The following is a 21,536-nucleotide window of genomic DNA, read 5'->3' as shown; positions in this document are numbered from 1 at the left end:
CCCAAGTGATGGCTGTGGGGGACTTCCTAATTTTTGACACCTCTATATTCCCTGTTACAATGCTAATTAATGCAATTCTCTAAAAATAACTTTAATTACAAAAAAGCTACATACTGCATAATTTTAATTAATAACACAAAAAAGGTCTTAGGTTCTATGTTAAAATATGTACAAGGGGGCCCCCAAACCCTGGAATTTATTTATAAAATTATGAATTTATTCTACAAGTTTAAACTTCAGTCACTTTCAAAGTATTCTCCATTTGATACAATACACCTACTGAGACATTCTTCCACTCCTCAAAACAGATTTTGAACTCATCAATTTTGATGCCTTTTAGTGTTTCTCCCATTTTTTTGTTTCTCTTCCCCCCTCATCGATAATACTTTCCCTCTGAGGACTTTTTGACCATGCCATGGATTAGCTGCAAGGCTGTAGCTGTACAAAACAGCCCTTCATGTTCCTGCTCCATGTGTCCCTCCCCTCAACTCACACCTGTGGGTGAAAGGGTGAGAACATCTTATATGTCTCTCCAATATTTCCTAGACACCTTGAGTTTTGGACCCCATTCCAAATTGCTTTTGGAGGCCCCCCTCTTGGCTGTATCCTGTATCAAGGTGAGATTGGATGAATAGGAAGGGTGGGGCATGGAGGTCATGCCATTATTTGGTCAAAAATTGATGAACACTCAGGGTGGTGTGGGCTGCTACACTTGTAAGTCATCCATCATGAAATGGGTAAACACGTTGAAAAAGTCTTGAAAAAATTCACTGATGTGGAACTCAGCCTCTTACAACAACACCAGCTAGTACATTGATACAGATAGGTTCCTAAAACACTCACCAAGTGGGGGAGGTCTGAGCTAAAAGCGACCCACCCTCCAGAAGATAATTAATTTTGGGGGGTCCTCCTTGGTATAGTGTGTGCCATATATGTATATACGTATAAGTATAGTCACACATATATATTTGTGTGTGTGAGTGTTATAGACAAGAGAGTGGTTAAATACATAAAAGCTCTGGATTAGTTCCATCCATGCTGTTGCAAAGGGTTGGGACTGGAAAGCATTATGCTGAGTGAAATAAGCCAGGTGGTGAAAGACAAATACCATATGATCTCACCTTTAACAGCAACCTAAACAACAAAACAAACAAGCAAGCAAAATATAACCAAAGACACTAAAATAGACAACAGGCTGACAGTGACCAGAGGGGAGGGAATTTCAGGTGAAAAGGGGAAGGATTTACAGGAACTAGTATAAAGGACACATAGACAAAAACTAAGGGGGGTGGAAATGGGAGGGAGGTGGGGAGCAATGGGGTGTGGGCTGGGATGGGAGTAAAAGACAGAAAAGTGTACTTGAACAATTAAATAAATAAATTTTAAAAATAAAAGCTCTGGATTATAGATTAATTTTTTTATGTTTTCAGGAAATTTTTGAACATTTTACATTGCACCTATATTATTTCCTATTTATAAAACCTACTTTCTTTTCAAAGAAAAGAGGAAGGGAGAAAGAGAGGAAACAGGTTAAGTGATAGGTAGCCTGCGGGCACACCTTAGTTTCTAAGGTTCGTGCACTCACAGTCCCACCACACATCATATGAAATCTTACTATCATAACAAAGCGACTGCATAGCTGGCTCCAGAGACTCTTGTCATTTTCTTGAAAAGCCATGATTCATATAACTTGCTCCCAAACTGAGCAGAAATTTTGCTCATTTATAGTCAAATTTGAGAATACAATTTTAGTGTAACTTAACATTCATGGAGGGTTTACTGTATGCCAGCCTCTACCACTCTACATAAATGCATGCATGTAATCCTCAAAATAACCTCAAGAGTTAGGTTCTCTTCATCAGGAAACATTAATCTCCCACCCTGCAGTGAGCACTGATCGAAGCATTTGGGAAACAGTGAACAAAACCAAAATATCCTGTGAAGCTTTCATTGTAGTGATGATAGCCAAATAATGCTGCCAATTTACAAATACAGTAACAGGTTCAGAGAGGTTAGGAAACTTTCTCAAAGTCACAGACAGTAAGTTTTGGGCCTGTGATTTGAATGCAACATCCCACCCCCAATAGTTGTGCTTTTAATTGCTGCAACTTTCTTTTAGAGTTCCTTTGGAAAGATTATCCAGGAGAACTTGGAATGTGCAATTATTGAGGTGAATCCTGGTCCCGAGTATAAATTCACACTCTGACCTGTACGTTATGCATAAATTCAATCACTTCAAGTTTCTTCTTGAAAAACTTTGTCTTTGAGATCACATGTCATTTGGTTTGAATAAGAAGAGACAGAATAATCCCCAAATTCCAAGTATTCCTAGATATATGTATATTACTTATATGTCATAAATACTAGTTAAGGAATGTGATAGGTTTAAAAATGTACTCTGCCCAATTTCCTCGTCAAGTGGATTGTAGAGACAACTCTTATAAACTAAATGTAATCATGGTTTATAGAAACAGAAAAAGAAAGCCAAGAAAATGTGTCTCTTCTTCTCCTGCCTTGAAACTGAAAATGTTTACACCTCTCAATAGCTCAACTATTCAACAAGAATGGAGTCCAGACTGGTCTGCAGGGCATATTCTGGAATGTAGCTATAGAAAGATTCTATAGTTCTCTGCACACAAGATTTGTGAAGTTCAATATTTGAAAAGGTTACACTGAGCTGGATTGTGCCAGAGCACATTCCTTTTAAGCTTTTGCTAGTTAATCTGTATGGTTACAGTTATTCTTAGTTGAAAGAAAAAATATCCTGAGATAACATATGAAAAATAAAATGACTAAACCAAGACATTAAACTTCTAGCTGAGGCCTATTAGTTATACTTACCTTGAGCCTTTGAATAATTTGAGTGATTTAAGTTTAAATGCAAAGCTAACTCCCATGACTCAATAAGCAGTTGAATCTACTGGTATCCCCACAAAAGTGGGCTTTGAACTAGAGCTGAAGAGGCTAAACACTATCATAGGTCCGTCTGAGCCTTGGGCTTGCTCATATTGAGGTATTTCAAATGAAGTAGCTATAAGGAAAGGTGTTACCAACCCCATCTTCCCAAGATTTAAAACAGTGGTTTTTTTTCAAAAGCTGGGACCTCTAACTTCTTCGTGGTCTAACCACTGTATGTAGCATATAGTTTCTAGCATATAGTAGGCTCTTAATAAGTGTCTGTTAGATGAATGACTCAGTACATATTTTTTGATCCTTTAAGCATTAATGAAGAGAATTTTCTTTACAGCTTCTATATCCATAAGGAGTTTTCATGCTATTTCCACAATACCCTTGAGAAAAGTAAAAGAATGTTTATTAACTCTATTAGATTTATGAAAAGATAAAAAATTGCTCAAAAATTGACTTTAGTTCAAAGTGTTGATGCAGAATATCACCAAAGTAAAGCCTCTGGAAGAAGAAGAACATGAGTCACAGGAAAGAGAAGTAAAAAGAAGGCCATGGNTATATATATATATATAATTTTAATTTTAATTTTTATTTAATTCTTGTTCAAGTACAGTTTTCTGTCTTATTTTCCCAGCCCTGCCCCCCAGTGCTCCCCACCTCCCTCCCATTTCCATCCCCCACCTTAGTTATTGTCCATGCGTCCTTTATACTTGTTCATGTGAGTCAGTCCAAGGTAATATATTTTATGTGAACAGTGTTCCTTCCACAATCTTGAAATAGTTCCTTCCTGACGTATAAGTAACTTTCAGCCTCTTCTTTTGCTAATGGTTACAAAAGCTTTCAGAGATGGTTTGTGAAGAATACAGGGCTATAGACAGCTGTTCTTTATTTCTCCTGAAAGTATAGCATCCTGTCTTTCTGACCCTGAGCTTGCTTTTTGTTCATTGCTAAGCAGAACATGCAACAGAATAATGGGTTGGTTTTCAGAGTTCTCAATAGTGCCCTTTCTTACTGCTTTCATTAAAATAATGAATGTCTGTCTTCGATCCAGTATGACTGAAGGTTAATAGATAAGCTCTTTTCTGGGAGGGGTTGTCAAGCCCTGCTGTGTACTGCTGATAGTTGTAGCCATGGAAGGAGCCCATTAGAACCAGCCTGATTAGCCCTGTGATTATTCCATATATGATATAATCAGGCTGAAATACTATAACAATGAAGTGTCTGTCTTCTTTCAAAATGAAATACAAATAGTAGTAGCAAAAAAGGAGGGCTGAGAAGAAGGTGGAATTCTTCACACGCAGTCAGTCTCCTGTGATCCTATAAGAGTCTGGTGGAATCTTGGTTCTACAGAGGTGGCAAGGCTAATTTAAATTATACACATTAAAAAACAAATTCAACAAAACCAACTTAAGCAATATTGGGACTAAGCTAGGGTATAAACAGGCATACAGACAGAGACAGGCACACAAAAGGCTTAGTATGTTTAGTAAATCCAATAAAAAGAAACATTCTAAACCAGATTTTTTAAAGGCTGTCCTTTTATAAGCACAGTGTGACAGATGTTTACCTCCTCTCCTTCTAAAGATGCCACATGGACTGAGCTATGAAAACTCAATCCTACCCAATAGCCTTGTTTTGCAAATTTTCTCTGTAGGTAAGCACTTTCCCAAGAGTATATCAAAAGGTTCATAGGCGCATTAACTCTGTCAAGGCCGTTAGAATTTTATCTAGCAAAGTACTACATTTGCACAAATTTGTCACTTGGTCAGCAGCCTAGTACCTTTGCATTTCTTTAACAAAGTACCACAGACTGGGTAGCTTAAAGACAACAGAAATTTATTTCTCACAATTCTGGAAGGTGGGAAGTCCAAAATCAATGCACTAACATAGTTATCTTCTAGTGATGTTCCTCTTCCTGCTCCATACTTGGGATCTTCTTGCTGCATTCTCACATGGTGGAAGGAGCAAAACAGCCTGCTACAGCCTTTTGTATAGGACCTTAATCTCATTTATGAGAACTCTTCCCTCCTGACACAGTTAGCTTCTAAATTTTTCACATCCTAGTGTTATCATCCTTGGGAGGGTTAGGATTTCAACTTGAGTTTTAGAGAGACAAACATTCAGATTATAGGAGCAAATTACTAGTATAACGCTCAGATCAGTGTATCCTAATGGTCTTCAAAAGTCAGTTAACTTCTTAAAATTTTAGCCTTATAAGGACATATTTGCCACCAGGAGAAGGGTGGCAGCAACAGAGACCATAATAATTTTGCCAAACTGACAGGAAGTTCTTTATTGTTTCACTCTGAACCCATTCACTGTCCTCTCCCATGACTCACTGCTTAGTCACCTGAGTTATTACCAAACAGCTAATTTCTCTCCTCAGTGCACAGATATGCTCTTTTGCTGCCATCAAAATGCCATCAGCCTCTGCTTTTCTGCCAAACCAAGTCTCTCCTTTGTCTCAAAATTCTACTGGGAGATTTACTTTCTGTAGCAAGCTTTTCAGCTGGCCTTATTAAGATATGGTCACTTATACTGTCCAAACTTCCATTTCCATCTCTATGGATTATATGGCACTGATAAGTGTATGTCTGGAGAAGAGAACATATAACACAAACACACTCATATACACCTGCATGTTCATGGATATTTAGATTAATTGCTGTTGATGGACTATGTTCTATGTTATTTCAGAAGTTCCTGTTTGGCAACTAGTTGCTACCTTCATGTTGCCACTGACTAATATGTAGAGACTGATTAAGAGTTTGGAAAGGAATGAATTTCTAGAAACAGAAACATCAGGAAAAAATTAACCAAAAATTTTTAAGTCTTTCCATTTTTATCTTTTATTTTGGCTTCTCTTTTGTTCCTCATAAAACAATACTCCCTGAGTTCACATCACTTTGCACAAATTCCCTTAAAATGCTGTCATACTTAAGAGCCTATTCATTCCCTTTCTTGAATCACAATCCTTAGCAGTAATGACAAACATTTTCATGTTTAGGACAAACAATTGTAAGGAGAAAGCTGCTCACTTCTGTTTAGATCTAACTAATTAAAATAACATAAATATGCATGTAGATGCATGCAAACATACATATGCACCCATATATAAAGTTGTGGTTGACAAAAAAATATGTTTAGACCCAAAATTTTTATTTCACTTCTCTGAGACATGGAAGTGCATTCAGGTTTAAGCATTGACATTTTTCCAGGTAAAAATCCATATGTAAAAATAAACATATATTTTAGAATAAAAGTAGTCGGCTGTACATTCAATACAAATAGAAGCTAAAATTGTAGACACTATTTCTATTCTTTATTTAGGCTCATGTATTACCAAGTATTACTCATGTATTACAAGTTACTTTTTGTGATAGAAGTCTGAAGAGTGATAGGTGCAGACACAATAATAATTCTGCCCAAGTGACAAGAGACAGTTTAGTCATTGTCCCTCACTGAACTCATTTACTTCTTATTATGGAATCCTGTGACAAAATTGAGTAAAGCAACAATAACAGAATGACTTCAGAAACAAAGGGCCATGCAAAAACTTGAAATCTTGGAAGGTGGGATTGAATATTTACCACATTCAGTAACCATTCATGACTATTCTTGATGCTATCAAATGAACTATATATGTGATTTACTATGAAACAAAAATTCTACCCCGAAAACATGAGTTATGTCTTTATCTCCTAATCTTCTCTTCTGTTTTAGAAAACAAGGGATTTTTGTTGAATTCTATGAGGTAGCTTTATAAAGGAAAGAATAAACAAATGGGATCTCATCAAAATAAAAAGCTTCTGGGCGGCTAAAGAAAACAGCATTAAAATAAAAAGACAACCAACTGTATGGGAAAACATATTTGCCAATGATACCTCAGACAAAGGTTTAATCTCCAAAACATACAAAGAACTCACACAACTTCACTCTAAGAAGACAACTATCCCAATTAAAAAATGGGGAATGGACTTGAACAGACACTTCTGCAAGGAGGACATACAGAGGATCCAGAGACACATGAAAAGATGCTCAATATCACTAGCTATCAGAGAGATGCAAATTAAAACTACAATGAGATACCACTTTACACTGGTGAGAATGGATATCATAAACAAAGCAATAAACAACTAATGTTGGAGAGGGTGTGGGGAAAAGGGGACTCTGGTCCACTGTTGGTGGGATTGCAGACTGGTACAACTATTATGGAAAACAGTATGGAATTTTCTCAGAAAACTAAAATTGGACTTGCCTTTTGACCCAGCAATTCCACTGCTGGGATTGTATCCTAAGAACCCTAAAACACCAATCCCAAAGAACCTATGCACCCCAATGTTCATAACAGCACAATTTACAATAGCCAAGAGTTGGAAGCAACCTAGGTGCCCGTCAGTAAATGAATGGATCAAAAAACTATGGTACATTTACACAATGGAATTTTATGCTGCAGAAAGAAAGAAGGAGCTCCTACCTTTTGCAACAGCATGGATGGAACTGGAAAGCATTATGCTGAGTGAAATAAGCCAGGTGTTGAAGGACAAATACCATATGATCTCACCTTTAACAGGAAGCTAAACAACAAAACAAACAAGCAAGAAAAATATAACCAAAGACACTGAAATAGAGAACAGGCTGACAGTGACCAGAGGGGAGAGGGGAGGGAATTTCAGGGGAAATAGGGGAGGGATTTAGAGGAACATATATAAAGGATACATGGACAACAACTGAGAAGGGTGGAAATGGGAAGGAGGGGGGCAGTACGGGGGGTGGAATGGGATGGGAGTAATAGAAAACTGTACTTGAAAAATAATTAAGTAAATTTTAAAAATTTTAAAAAAATACAAAAATAAATAAATAAAGGGAAAATGGAGAGAAATACCTGATTTCTTGAACTGATAATATTTTCTGTTGAGTAATTCTCTGATTATCATCAAGCAGTGTAATTTTTGATCATTAGAACTTTCCAAAATAATGTATCAAATTTATTTACTACAGCTGGTCCAACCTCATTATGGAAATTTGAACATAAAATGTAAATCATCACTTGCTTAATCAATCTTCTTATATTGTCCAATATTTATTTATATTTTAGGTATATTTAGTATTGACTCACATTTTATAGTGCACACACTTTTTTCCCTGAGCCTGATACCATGAGTTTTAGGTCCACTTTTTTAAAATCTGTTATATCTCCCCACTTCTCACCCACCAAACAATCATTATATACTGTATCTTGTCAAACTTCTAATGGTATTGGGGACATGATGAGGCTTGACCATTTAGGGATAAAAAAATGACAGAAACAATGTGTGGTTTCCCTTAGCAACTGCTGAATCACATGCTATTTGTGTTATCTGTGAGCTGCATGGCATCATCCTCTTTGTAAGAAACAGAAACATGTACATATAGTACACTCCATGATAATTTTTAGCTAATCACATATTCTACATTAATAGTAACCCAAGAAGCGGAGCACATATTCCTTTGGTTTCACTTTCCTGTTTATTATATGGATATTTCAAAATGTAATACTTTATTTTTTTGCTTTAAAAAAAACTCCCCTGAACAACATTTTTGTGGAGAAAATAAGAGGCAATGAAGTATTAGATTTGATCACAATAGCAGTCTGTTTAAAATAGCAGTAACTACTTCAGTCAATATTTTGAAAGTCTCCCTAGTACAGGAATCTGGCTTTCAGACTATTTGTCTCCAATTTCTTGATGTGCATATATTAATTTTTCTCCTTTCAAGTCCACAGCACAGTGTTTGTCGTAAGGGGACATTGAAACAGACATATCAATTTTAATTCTAAATATTCTGAACACAATTAAATATTGTTTGAAAATTTTATTGGCTGAGAGGAAGGTGTTTAGTGCCAATTGAGCTATTTAGATTTTTAATAGTCTCACCTCTGGAAATTGTTTAAGTATCTCTCTGTGGGTTGACTGACATACCTGCCTTTTTAAAAAGGCAATTATAAGAAATTAGTAAGACTTTTTCTTTTATCCTTCAATATGTTAATATATAATAGGCATTTATCACCATAAAAATAAATAATATTTTTCAAGGCTTACTGTCAAACAAAAGACTCCACCTGAGGTACACTTTTTTTAGGTAAGGATACATTGATATAAGCTTACCACTTTAAGAATGTCTCTTTAGTGAGAAATTGTGCAGTTTTTAGGGTCATTCAATGTTTTTTGGTTTTACCTCCTTCTGGTACATGATAGGATTGTATTGTACATCCTAGCTCCTTTGAGTTTAGTTCCTGCCACATGATTTTCTTTCACCAACACAATGAGGAGACAGGACATAGGTCACTTGATGGATGAAGCCTAATCAGTTTGTGTTCAGTTGGCTTTCCCATTGCTTGCCCTTTAATCAGTTGTAGAAGCACATGTGGAGTCAGAGCTTCTATCAGCTCAGACTCCTGTGTTACTACTCTGAATTCAACAAGACCTGAAGCTAAGATTTGGAGAGCTTTCAGTCACTGCAACTACATCTAGCACAATTTGATAGATAAAGATGAAAAAGAAACAAAAAAACCCTCTAATGCTATTAATATTAAATCACTACATAGGAGGTTAGATTGCTTTTGTTTCATCTTTGGGCTGAACAGCTGAGAATGAGGTTGTAGCTTCTCCCCAGGAACTCTGTGGTAGATTACAAACATCGCTGTACTCCTTATCCATGCCCTTTGGCATGTTGTTTTTCAGGGTTTTCTATTCTGATTCTGGGTTTAGCCATATGATCTCCCTTGGAATGTCAGGAAACATGACTCAAAGAATCTTGAAAATCATTGCACAATTGCACATGCCTTCTCTCTTCTTTCTCTTCCACTGCCATCAGAAGATGCCTGGGATAACCTGCTGCATGATGAGAGGTGGTTAAAGAGAACCACATTGCCCTGTTCATTCCAGCCAATGTCAGTTTAAATAAGAGTACAGTCAGTCAAATCCAAGACGTGAGAAAACCCAACCAAAATCAACAGAGCACTTAGAAAGCCATTCTAGTCATTTAGAACATTTAGAACATTCAGAACATTTATTGTTCTGCCAGCGAGGCTTTGTGATCATTTGTTGCAGAACATTATTGTGGAATTAGTGATGTTATATATCCTTCTAACCCCTGCTCCTCATCCCCAGTTTCCACAGGCCCCTCTGAAACATCATCCCCCTAGGAAAACTCCATACTTGCCATTTCTTCACAAGTTTCCTTCCCACCCCTCTTTCGAAAAATAACTGCCTTTGGATATATATGATACGAGTTACTTTTTGCAAGCCTGGCAGTACTTAATTTTCATCTTTTTAGAATTTTTTGTTCTACTACCAGGCATATTGGCTGTTCTTACCTAGTTACCCTCCTTGTCATGACATTGGATTAAAATAAAAGTGTTCTACCCAAACAGCATATGTGTGTGCATGTGTGTGTGTGTGTGTGTGTGTAAAACATTATGCATCTTGGGAAATTCCCCACATGCAAAAATGTTTCCAAACCTGAATACTTTTCATTAATCAAGTGTTCTGTACTCTTCTAATCCAGACAACTAGCTCAGTGGGAGAATTAAACCTGTATGTTTTATACCTCTGCTAATACTGAAGTAGATCATTTCTTTTACTTTGCCCTACAACTGAATATAAGGCAAGAAACTATTAGGGCACAAATAGGATCTGAAATTTTAGTAACATTTTCCAATTTGTTCACAGTTTGTTTCCTCCTCCTAGAATTGCATTAAAGTAATATTTAATTGGTTGCATTCATATACAAGAAAGAAAAATATATTTCTAAGAAAATTTTTAAACCAAAATACAAAAAAAGATTTAGCATATCCCAGAATATATTATTATTTTACATATTTCTTAAGACTTTATGAATCTATTGTGGTATTTTTGCTGATGAAAAGTCTCATCCTTATTCAAAACATGTTAATAGATGTTAAAAGGAGAGCTTTTGGATAAGTCAGTATTATGTTGAATCAAAATTACTTCCAATAGCCAGAGCCCACCACTATATTATTTAAATACTTTTTAAAGGTTTTAATCCCCAGATTTGTAATGTCCTTTCAAAAATATGAAAATGCAACAGAACAACTATCATTCAAAACCATCAGGAAATTGAGCTGTATGAAAGTCCAACAGCTAAGGAATTAAAGAAATCACATTCATCCAGATGGGTAGAAGGAGTGGAGGGGTGGAGATGTGGAGATGAAGAATGGGCTAGTCCCACACCCATAGGTGGTATAGATAAAACAGAGGGATATCTCAGGAGCAAAGTATCCCAGCCCAACACCAAACCACACAGCCCAGGGTTCCAGTGTCAGGAAGATAAAGCCCCCATAAACTTTGGCTGAAAAAAACAGTAAGGGTTGCATCAGTGTAAGAAACTGCAGGATTCTCAGGCATCTCCTCTTGGAGGGTTCCACAAAGGCACTTACTCAGATTCGCTTCCTCTGGACTCCAGCACTGGGGCAGCACCTTGAAGGATACCAGTGGCATACAGGGGGGAACTAAAGCATCCAGATCATGGCAAGAACTGGGGGACAGCTTCCTCCTGGACAGAACTGCAGACACTGGCCATTGTCCCTTTTCTGAGTCCTCCTCCACACAGATCCACAGGGAAGCAGCACCATATCTGTCTTAACTAACCTGGCTGTCACAGTTACCCTGCCGTGAAGATTACCTGAGGCTCTGCTCCATCCAACTTATCAGTTCACCCAAGCTGGTAGGTAGCAGTGGCCTTTTCACATGAATGGCTTGACTACTTGCAGGCTTCAGACTTTCCTAAATCCACTCAAACAAGCAACATCTGAGTCCAGCCCCATATCTCTTGCTGCGTGGCCACAAGTCTGGAAAGCAGCAGTCAAGCACAGATTGCTTTATAGCTTATGCCAAAGAGCTCCAGACAGAACACAGGTAGTGGCTGACCTTGGCCTGTACCACCCAGGAAAACCCAGAGCCTATGCACACAGTGTACAGCTACAGATGGCATCAGAGTACCACCACCCAACCACCTACATAAGCCATGAAGGGAGGTGGCTTCTGGCCAGTTGTCAGAGCCAGTCCTACCAGTTATGTGACCTGAGTAAATCCCCCCATTGACCTGCTGAAAGCAGTCAAGGCTCAACTATTAGAGGAGGGAGTACTCAGATGACATGGAGACAACACTTTGAGCACCCAGATTGGGGGATAAGGAATGCATGTCACTGGATCCTACAGGACACCTACTTCCTTAGGACATGCTACCAAGACATAGAGTCAAAGCAGTTCTATCTAATACATAGAAACAAATACAGGGAGGCTGCCAAAATGTGAAGACAAAGAAAAATGGCTCAAATGATAAAACAGAACAAAACTCCAGGAAAAGAAATAAATGAAGTGAAGATAAATAATCTATCAGATGCCGAATTTAAAACACTGGGTATAAGGATACTCAAGGAAATCAGTGGGTACTTCAACAGCAAAAATGGTCCAATCAGAAGTGAAGGAGACAGCCCTGGCTGGTATAGCTAAGTGGATTGAGTGTGGGCCTGTGAACTGAGGGATGGTGGTTCGATTCCCAGTCAGGGCACATGCCTGTGTTGCAGGCCAGTTCCCAGCAAGGGACACACAAGAGGCAACCAATACACTGATATTTATCTCCCTCTCTCCTTCCCTTCCCCTCTAAAGATAAATGAATAAAATCTTTTTTAAAAAGGAAAAAAAAAAGAAGTGAAGGAGACACTAATTAAAATAAAGAACAATTTACAGAGAATCAACAGTGGAGTGAATGAAGCCAAGAACCAAATTAATGATTTGGAACATAAGGAAGAAAAAAACTCCAGTAAGTACAGCAAGAAGAAAACAAATCTAAAACATTGAAGATAATGTAAGGAACCTCTGGGACAACTTCAAGTGTTCCAACATTCACATCATAGGAGTGCCAGAAGGAGAACACATACAGCAAGAAATTAGAAACATATTTGAAAATATAATAAAAGCAAACTTCCCTGCTTTGGTGAAGGGAATAGACATACAAATCCAGGAAGCACACAGAATCCCAAACAAGATGGATACAAAGAGGACCACAACAAGACACGTTAAATTAAAATGCCAAAGGTTAAAGATAAAAGAGAGAATCTTAAAAGCAGCAAGAGAAAATTAGATAATTATATACAAAGGAGTTCCCATAAGACTGTCAGCTGATTTCTCAAAAGAAACCTTGCAGGCTAGAAGGAATTGGCAAGAAGCATTCAGAGCGATGAAAAGCAAGGACCTACAACCTAGACAATCTAACAAAGCTATCATTTAGAATTGAAGGGCAGATAAAGTGCTTCTCCGACAAGCTAAAGCTAAAGAAGTTCATCATCACCAATTATATGAAATATTAAAATGATTTATTTATGAAAAATAAGATAAAAAATTTGACCATTAAAATGTTAATAAGTGTATAACTATCAACAATTGAATCTAAAAAACACAGAAGCAAAAAAAGGAAAACAGAAACAGAATATTAGATATGGAGAACATTCCAATGTGGCCAGTTGGGAGAGAGGTCTGGGGGAATGGGAGGAATAGGTGAAGGGGTTAAGAAGTACAAATTGGTAGTTACAGAATAGGCAGGGGGATGTTAAGAGCAAGTATAGGCAATGGAGTTGTCAGAGAACTTACACAACCCGTGGCCATGAACAAAGGAAGGGTAATAGCTGGAGGGAGTGGAGGTGCTGGGTGGAATGGGGCAAAGAGGGAAAAAATTGGAACAACTGTAATAGCATACTCAATAGAAAAAAAGAAAGAAAAAACATGAATGTGCTTTTTATTTTCTCATTCATTTTTTTCTTTCCTCATCTGGAAAGAATTAATCCCTCTCTTTCCCTTAAATATATATTACAAGCTATAGGCTGACATGATTGCATTCCTACTTTTTTGTTTTATCAACATCAAAGTTGTATCAGTGGCTCCCTAGAAGTAATTTTAGCTATTTTGTACAACCTTTTGGGTAGGGTTACAAAAGCCCAATCTTAAAAAAAAAAAAAGTCAAAGAGACTTTTTAACCTCTAAAGAGATAAAGAAGAGAGACTAAGGTTTTGTTCTGTTTCTCTTTCTGCTGTGATATCAAAGAGCAAACAGAACATTTTTGAAGTTGTCTCACTCTGCATGCATTACTGCTTCCATAATGTGCTTAGTAGGTATGTATATGGATAGCTTCAACTAATTTATAAAGTGTAATAATTTACCTGACAATAAAACTGCCATTTACTCATTGTAAGCCCCCCAAGTCTATCAAAACAAATCATGAATTTGGAGCATCATTAAACACTGAATATTTTCATAGAAAATCAGTGCTTGGATATTTAACACAGGTGTTTCTGTAATTGTGCCACTTTAAGAAAATTAAATGCTCAATGGCCCTCAAGCACTTCCACCTGTCTAGTGTTTTGGTCTATTATTAGTATACCAAATGAAATATAAAATGTGTAAAATTTTAACTGATTGAAGACTTGGTTTTGTTTATTCTGATTCTGGTTATACATTTCTTGTCACTACTTTCATGTTAAGTATATTTTCACCCCCTGAAAATGAACTTAAACTTGGTAATGATATATTTAGCAAGAGATACAGGTGTTGTATTCAAATTAAGACCTTGATTTTAAGGAACAAATAGTCTTCCATTCTATAAATCAAGTCTTTAAGAAGAATAAAGCAAGCTAGAAAGCAAGTGGTCTATGGCAGCAACATACTTTCATGCTATACTGTTCTAAACAATGGCTGCAATTATAGTTCATTGGAGTAGGTAAAATGATTTTATAAATCATTCAAAGGCATTTTTTCTTCATAGTATGTGGGGGTGACTATCCTCGCAAGTCTCCCCAGCCACCACGGATGAAAGTAATCATGACTGAGACAGGATGTTATCTGCTTGGGGAGGAGAAGTGGCCAATTTCCCAGAGGAAAAAGGCCATAACCAGTGGCCAATTTCTCAGGGGAAAAAGGCCAGCAACGGCCAGTTTCTCCAGGGAGGAAAAGGCCTCAGGCCCCTTCCTCCAGGGCCTTTTATTGGGTTGTAATGCACAGGAACACAGGGCGGCAAGGATCAAACAGTAGATAACATTTCAAAGAAATCTGAGGACTTAGTATGAGTCAGAGTCTGTCAGGAACAGTTTTAGGATTTCTTGCTGGAACCCTTAACATATGAATGAAAACACTCTTAGCAGAGCAGATTTCACAGGTTTATCATGAAATCTTTGTGACGCCAGATTTTTCCTCAGGACACTCTCTAGCAAGGCAAGGAGCTGCACCCTCCCCAACAGGTATTCAGGCTTAAGGGGATTAGAGCCAGGAAGCGTTTCTCCCAGAGAACATGGGCATTCGGACTGTCAAAGCGATGGGGAGGGGGGGGGCAGAGTCCATTGCTCTTTGTTGCAGCCCCCTCCACCCTGAGTCCTTCCATGAAGGCCTCCCAAGTGATCCAGTCTGTCTTAGGTTGCCCCCCACTGTGAGGGGTCTTACCCCCTCATTGACTTCCAACCAAGCTTTGGGGGCAGGGAGAGGAAACTGAGGCAGGATTTGCTACCAGAGACAAGCTTTGTCTCCTACAGCTGGCACTCCAAAGATCGTCCCTCCCCCTTAGCCACAAGGGGTTGAGATACAATTCCTAGAACCAGGCAGAGCGGTCTACAACAATAATATACCTGCTTCTTAGTGTTTTTTCTCATTGTTGTTCAAGTACAGTTTTCTGCTTTTTGCTCCCACCCCTCCTCACTACCCCAGCCCTTTCTACCATCCCAGCCCACCCCACCTCCTTCCCCCATTTCCACCCTCCCTTGTTATTGTCCAACTGTCTTTTTAAATCATTTCTGTAAACCCTTCACCTTTTTCTTCCATTATCCCCTCCCCTCTCCCCTCTGGTCACTGTCAGTCTGCTGTCAATTTCAAAGCCATTATTTGAGCACAAATAGACAGGGAGAGAGGAGGGGGTGTTACCTTATATTGTACTATGAGAAAATGCAAAGCAGAAACAGAGTAAGATTAGGTCCCTGCCCACTCAAAAACTACCATCTAGTTTGGAGTGCAAAACTAAATGAGGAACAATTAGCAAACAAGTGGATACTAAAGTTTCACAAATGAGGTGAAACTGAAGGTGAAATTTAGAAAACTTGAACAGAAAAATATTTTCTGGGAGAGGGAGCAATTAGCACTAGCAAGGGCTTGGAGGCAGTAATAAACGAAGTCCTTGAAAATTTAGTTTGAGAGCCTGGAAATGAGATATCAACTTCGCTGCTTTTAAAAGGTTTAATTTTAGTAATTTTATTATCATTTATTTCTAAGCATTTAAAACTTTTTATTATAATTTCTTATTTGTTTGATGGGTGATTTGGACATGCATTTTTCATTTCTGAAACTATCAGTGCCCTTTCTCTTTTTGTTATTGATACTCCAACTTCATTGTACTATCATTAGAAATTAATCTGCATGATATCAATTCTCTGAAATTTTTATAGCTTAGCTATATGTAATATGTATTAAGCTTTCATGAATGTGTTCTTATGAAGAAAAGGCATACCTATCTTCTAACTGTCCAGTTCAGGATTTTCTCTATATATGCCCATTAAATGAAATGTACTAATTATACTGTCTAAATCTTCCGTAGTTTTAGTAAAGTCTGTCTCCTTAACATACCAATTGAGAAAAGTTTGTTGAAACCTTGCACTATAATGATAGATTTGAATATTTCTCCCTGAAATATTCAAAGAGTTCTATGAGATTTTCACATAAATCTCATAGGAGGTACTGGATGCTGAAAAGATGGAGATGAGGCCTCATGGATCCTACAAGGACTGGGTTTCACTCTTGCCATGCATCACAAGAAAGTAAAAGATTTCATTGGGAGCTGGAAGATGAGGGGTGCCATCACCAGAGCCCTCTTCATTTAGCCTTTCAGGCTGCTCCTAGACAAATATACCCATCATCTGGATCTCAATTCTTGTGGGTGGTTGGAAGAGAATCTAAAAGCTTTTAAGTGCACCCTGGTCCTCATCTCTCATTCCCAGGACTTTCTGAATTGTGTCTGCACCAACATCATTCACATGCACAACAAGAAACTGAACTATTCTATGGGTGATTATGATGAATATGTGAAGACATGTCTGGAGCTGGAGAATCAGCTGAAGTTATTTCACTGGAAGCAAGATCAGATTGCTCACATGAATAACTACATTGCCAGGTTCGGTCATGGCAGTGCTGAGGTTAACCTGCTTGCCCAGAACAAGGAGAATACAGAAAATGATGGCATCAGGAATGACAAGGCTGTGAGCAACAAGATATTGTCATTTTACTTCCCACCATGGAGTAAGATTCCACGCGTCATGATGGAGTAGAATGACAGCTTCAAGTATACAAAAGATGGGCCTTGCATCTACAACATTCTAGAATTTGATATTGATCTTGACATAAAAGTAGTTTTGGCAGGGCCCAATGGAGTGGAGAAGTCATCTCTTCTGAAGCTGCTAATTTGATAGCTAATATTAATAGACAGGATGGTACAAACATATTCTCACATCAAGGTCATCAGCATTTAAAAAAGCCCCTTGACTTAGACTGTAGGGGACTGGTTTGTATTGGTCTGGCAAATGTGACTCAGCTCTGTATGGAAAACCTACAGAAGCAAGGTGATGGGCAGGAACCAGACCTTCAAACCGAGTTTTCCCTTGGGAATCAAGCCTAGAAAATGCATACAGACTGTCATGGCTTGCTCTTGCTAAAACTCCATCACCCTGGTCTAAAGCAACAAATGTGTATTGTATATCTTCAAGGTAATATCCAAAGCCTGTATGAGATTTCGCAAGGACAAAGCTAATCAGCTCATCACCATTCCGCTCTGCATGTTATTTTCATTTTCTTGATTGTACATAGAATGTAGACAATAATATTGTGTGTAATAGATAATAAATCTTTCTCTGATGTAAGACCCAAGGGAAACAATAAAAGCCTGTCTAGGCAAGGGTCGGGCACTCCCATCTTGAGGGAGTGGCCAAGGAATCCATAGGCACTCCCCCCTTGAGTGGCTGAGACATCCATTGGCACTCTCCACTTGAGAGAGTAGTCATGCTGTTCCTTTTTCCCCCTCAAGATTGTTGTTGCCTGTGCATTTATCCTCATTGTCAGCCACAACAGGTGGACTCTGCTGGCTGGAGTCTGCCACATCTGGCCCCTGAACATGGACGCAAAGGCTATCAGCCAAGGCTATCAGCAGTCGTTGTGGTCAACACACCAACATGGGTGGAACATGTGCAATGGTCCAGGTTAGGGCAAACGACCCCAAGTGCTTTTCAGAGGGCATAGGGTGTGTTGTATTTTAGGGGAAAAGGGTATCTTTCCAAGGTTGCCCTCTCATGTGACCACACTCTCTTTAGTAAGCAGGAGCCTTGCTCTCTCTCTCTCTCTCTCTCTGGCAATTGCCACACCCCATGGGCGCAGGTTGAGCATTTAAAATCCATATGGGTGCTCACCACAACAAAGCTACCCATGACAGGCCATGCCAGGAGAGGTAGCTTGGGAGAGAGAGCAATGAATTGTCCTTTCAATTAGCTTATTTTTTTGCAAGCACCTGTGTGCATTCTTTCTTTAAAAGCTGCCTTTTGTAGCCCTTTTGACTATGCCTTTTCCCTCTGCCTGCCTGTGAACATAAAAGCAAATAGTGAATAAGTTTCAGTTTCAACTGGACTCCGAAGATTGCTTTGAAAACTCAGAGGTTAGTTAACAGAGATGTTCGTGAGTGTCTGAGCTTCTTGCTGAGGCACCAAAGATAAGAGGCATTCCTCCCTCTAGCTTGAGATCTCAGGCATTCCTATGTGAGTAGGGGCCTTGCAGAGGTGACTGAGGTCAATCCCTGAGAAGTACAGGGGCCTCATATGGAATTCCAATCACAGTAATTTAACTCTCAGCTCAATCAGGGAGTGTGATATAAAGGTTATCATTATATCATCATCCTCAAAAAGGGCGGGGGGGAATTGTAGGGGACCGGTTTGTTTCAGTCTAGCAAATGTGACTCAGCTCTGTATGGAAAACCTACAGAAGTAAAGTGGTGGGCAGGAGCCAGACCTTCAAACCGAGTTTTCCCTTGGGAATCAGGCCTAGAAAATGCATACAGACTGTCATGGCTTGCTCTTGCTGAAACTCCATCACCCTGGTCTAAAACAACAAATGCGTATTGTCTATCTTCAAGGTAATATACAAAGCCTGTATGAGTTTTCCCAAGGACAAAGCTAATCAGCTCATCACCATTCCCCTCTGCATGTTATTTTCATTTTCTTGATTGTACATAGAATGTAGACAATAATATTGTGTGTAATAGATAATAAATCTTTCTCTGATGTAAGACCCAAAGAAAACAATAAAAGCCTGTCTAGGCAACGGTGAGGGCGCTCCCCTCTTGAGAGAGTGGCTGAGGCATCTGTAGGTACTCTCCCCATGAGAGAGTAATTGTGCTGTTCCCTTTTTCTTCACAGAATTGTTGCCGCCTGTGCATTCATTCTCGTCTTCAGTCACAATAGGTGGACTCTGCAGGCCAGAGTCCACCACATTAGACCTCTTGCCTTTGCAGTACACAATGAAGTGCTATTCAGAGATTAAGAAGAAAGAAGAAGTGAGAAAGATCATTGGGCAATATGGTCACACTAGGAAACAGCAGTTGAGCCTGATCGGGAACCTGTCTGATGGGCAGGAGTGCCGAGTGTGTTTGGCCTGGGTGCCCAGGTAGAACCCCACATACTGTTTCTGGACAAGCCCACAACCACCTGGATGTTGAGACCATCAACATCCTGGCAGATACTATCAATGAGTTTTAATGTGGTATGATGCTGGTAAGCCATGATATCAGGCTCAGTCAGCAGGTCGCACAAGAAATCTGGGTCTTCAAGAGGCAGAAAATCAACAAGTGTACTGGAGACATGGCCTTCAAGGAAGACCTCAAGTCTAAGATAGCTGGCCAGGAGCCTCGGACCATCAGGAAGACCCACAAATGTATGTACTCCTGCCTTGTCCAAACAAAGTAGAATTCCTGGGGAAAAACAGTTCCGCATTGCTGCAATACGTATTCCCAGACCCTCCCTTGTCCCCACATACCACAACTAAACTCTGTGATCCTATCTGTAGCTGGAGAATACCTGTCCTTCCAATTATATTTATGTCTGGACTCAGATGGCTGTTTCCACCAGCCCCTTGCTTATTCCTGACACCAAGTGATGCAGTGAGAGGCACCTGAGAGTTATCACAAGGGTCCACACCCTGGTTGGCCCATGAAGGAGCTTAGAATCCTGATTTTCTGGTTTTTGATGATGTTGGAGGAATAACCATCAGCCTACCACCTCCATTCCTTTGTGCTTCTTTTTTTAAAATATATTTTATTGATTATGCCATTACAGTTGTTCTATTCCCCCCTTCATTCCCCAACACCCTGCACATCCCTCCCCCACCATTCCCCCCCTTTAGTTTATGACCACGTGTCTCAAGTTCTTTAGATTCTGTATTTCCCCTACTATTCTTGCCCTCCCCCCTATCTATTTTTTAACTACCAACTATGCTACTTATTCTCTGTACCTTCTCCCCACTTCTCCTCCTCCCACTCCCCTGTTGCTAAACCTCCATGTGATCTCCATTTCTATGGTTCCTCTCCTGATCTAGCTGTCCTCTTGGTTTGCTTTTGTTTTAGGTGTGGTTGTTTATAACTGTGAGTTTGCTGTCCTTTCACTGTTCATATTTTTCATCTTCTTTTTCTTAGATAAGTCCCTTTAACATTTCATGTAATAAGGGCTTGGTGATGCTGAACTCCATGAATTTGACCTTACCTGAGAAGCACTTTATCAGCCCTTCCATTCTAAATGAAAGCTTTGCTGGATAGAGCAATCTTGGCTGTAGGTCTTTGGGTTTCTTGACTTGGAATACTTCTTTCCAGCCCCTTCTGGCCTGTAAGGTCTCTTTTGAGAAATCTGCTAACAGTCTGATGGGAACTCCTTTGTAAGTGACTGTCCCCTTATCTCTTGCTGCTTCTAGGAGTCTCTCCTTCATTTTAATTTTGGCTAATGTAATGATGATGTGCCTTGGTGTGTTCCTTCTTGGGTCCACCTTCTGTGGGACTCTCTGAGCTTCCTGGATTTCCTGGAAGTCTATTTTCTTTGCCAAACTGGGGAAGTTCTCCTTTATTATTTGTTCAAATAAGCTTTCCACTTATCACTCTTCCTTTTCCGGTACCCCTATAATTTAGATGTTGGAACGTTTAAAGATGTCCTGGAGGTTCCTAACACTCTCCTCATTTTTTTTAAATTCTTCTTTCTTCATCCTTTTCTGTTTGGTCATTTTTTTCTTCCTTCTGGTCCACTCCATTGATTTGAGTCCCAGTTTCCTTTCCATCACTATTGGTTTCCTGTGCATTTCCCTTTATTTCAATTAGTTTAGCCTTCATTTGTTCCTCTAATTTGTGACTAAAATGAACCAGTTCTGTGAGCATCCTGATCACCAGTATTTTGAACTATGCATCTGATAGGTTGGCTATTTCTTGGTTGCCTAGAGTTATTGGCTCTGAGGCTTTGAGTTCTTCTTGAGCCATAATGTTTTGGTCTGTTTGAGCCTTCTACGTATGAGGAGCAGAGC

At 39.0% G+C, this 21,536-nt stretch overlaps 1 pseudogene; it reads left to right on the top strand.

Annotated features, from left to right (window-relative positions):
* Positions 1–19,942, top strand: part of LOC118980728 (ATP-binding cassette sub-family F member 2-like) — a 50,291-nt pseudogene extending 30,349 nt beyond the window's left edge.
* Positions 19,943–21,536: the final 1,594 nt, after the last annotated feature.

The sequence above is a fragment of the Sturnira hondurensis genome, unplaced genomic scaffold, assembly GCF_014824575.4.
Source record: "Sturnira hondurensis isolate 20B ecotype Veracruz unplaced genomic scaffold, ASM1482457v3 Scaffold0023226, whole genome shotgun sequence".
Classification (NCBI taxonomy): domain Eukaryota; kingdom Metazoa; phylum Chordata; class Mammalia; order Chiroptera; family Phyllostomidae; genus Sturnira; species Sturnira hondurensis.
The sequence above is the reverse complement of the archived record's forward strand: the minus strand, read 5'-3'. Positions and strand labels throughout refer to the sequence as shown.